This window comes from Mustela nivalis (genome assembly GCF_964662115.1).
Source record: "Mustela nivalis genome assembly, chromosome: 9".
NCBI lineage: Eukaryota > Metazoa > Chordata > Mammalia > Carnivora > Mustelidae > Mustela > Mustela nivalis.
In genome coordinates this window covers 19,028,523-19,030,716 of record NC_139028.1, presented here as the reverse complement: position 1 = coordinate 19,030,716, position 2,194 = coordinate 19,028,523, and positions in this window count along the sequence as shown.

Below are 2,194 nucleotides of genomic sequence, written 5' to 3'. Positions count from 1 at the left end.
GGTTTGAAAAGGGGTTTTGTTGGCTGATTTATAACCAACTTTTGAAATGAAATTTAATAAATCTAGGAAGATATATGAGCCTTCCAGTGCTTGTTATATGAATTGTTTGTAACTGATTTTTTTCCCCAGAGAGTCTCATATGAATTTCTCTTATATATTTTATGTATTCTTGGAAAATGAGCTCTAGAAATCAAAGTTCCCGTCTAGCCTCCTTTGTCTCCTGTTTCTGGACAAACGCTCATCATTTCATGTTAGGCAGGATTCCCTCTTGAAGAAGAGGGATGTGATGGTGCTCAGGATTCCTGAATCTAGCCCGCCAGCCCTTCCTTTCCTGACTTGCGACTTTGGACATATCACATCCTTCTTTGAAATGTAACCATGATCTGCCACCCTCTCCTCGATTCCATCCACCTCCAAACCTTATCAGCACACTTCAGAAGTGGACAGGGTGAACCTCCGGCTCTTCATGAACAATAACCTCTCCCAGAATTTGTCTTCAGCTGTTTTTTGTTTTTTTTTTTTTTTCATTCACTGCACAGATGACTATTGAGTGATAAGTGCCACGTGCTACTGGAAGTGCTGGGAATATGGTAGGGAATGAGACAAAAAGGAGTCCTGCTTTAACAAAGCTTTTACTATGGTGGGGGAATAAACACACAAACAAATTAGTAAGATAATTTTGATGAGCAAGGGACACCAATGAAGAAAAAGAGAAGAGTGTAGAGCAGTGGGGTAAGTAGGTGGGTACGATTTTATATGGAGCAGTTAGGAAGAGTCTCTCTCAGCCCATGAGATACAGGGGGTAGCTGGTGCGAAGGTCCTAAATTTAGTAGAAATTAAGGTGGCACCAAAAGAAAGTTATTGTCCATTTTATATAGGGCCTGGTACACTATCATTAAGATTTCAAATTTTATTCTCATTGCAGTGAGCATTTTAAAAACTGTTTGAAAGAGTACTCTGGTGTAGTGAAGAATATGTGGTGGTTATCATGATTTAGGTGAGAGTTTACAGTGTCTGGATTTGGCTGGAAGTCATGGTCAGAATTGGTCAGATTCAGGAAATGTTTCAGAGTTGTTGCTGATAGGTCTGACTGATGGAGGTTACACAAGTGAGGACAAGAGAAAACATACCTGTGATTCTCCATGAGGACACCTAGGTGCATACAGGACAGACAAAACCCCCCAAAACCCAGACCAAATCTCAATCTCAACAAACTCCAAGTAAATCTCTCCCTTCCCTTCCTAACCATACTCAGATTTTTTTGTTTGGACTATCATCCCTTCCCTCATGCTGACCCCATCTTCACCTCCAGAATTATAGTGATTCTGGCATGTTACAGTGATTGTTTTAGGAGACCTAAGCTAGACAGTGCATGCATTTCCTTGGTCCCAGTGATTGGTTGAAAGGTGGCTAATCAGAGTGAAGCTTAGGATTCTTTTATCAAGAATTGGAGGAAGTGATTGATGTTCTTTCTCTGTGTGGATGCATGGGATGAAATGTGCAATTTCGATTGCTTCTGGCAGCCATCTCAGAAAGCTAGCCTGAAGAAATAATTTGATATGTGGAGGCAGGAAAACAAGGAAACCACTGGGACCAAGAGCTGAGCTCTGTTCAAAATGTTCCTGAATTGCTTGCTTTGTTATGGGGTAAGTTGGTATTTATATTTTTTGCAGCCCAGGTGCATCCCATGTGATACAAGCTCCATGCTATTTTCATTGGGATATGAAGATACAGTCTCTTTACAATTGGATCAGAAAGCTACTGGAAAGGAGCAAGTTTGAGTGAGAGGATGGAATAAGGATATGTGCCAAGAAAGAAAACAAATTAAGGGAGGATTCCAAAGGTTCTAGAATTGTGTTGGAAGAATTGAAATCCCTTTGGAAGCAATGAAGAGCAGATCTGACTTTATGGAAAATAAAAACAGCAGTGGTTATAATATATATTTCTTAAAACAATTCCTCTGCAGCATAAGGAGCTTAAAGAGAACCGTGTAGAGATGGAAGACAGAGAACAGAGTTCTATAAGTGTCTTCAAGATACCATCGACATTAGCTGTAGCAGAAGCAATAAGCAGGGCAGAACTGAAGAAAATGTTCCAGAAATGAAGAACAATCTGAATGTGCAGATCACATGGGCTCCCTCTCTTCCAGGAGATGACGATGGAAGGTACACCATGCCTCTGCCATATGCAGCCC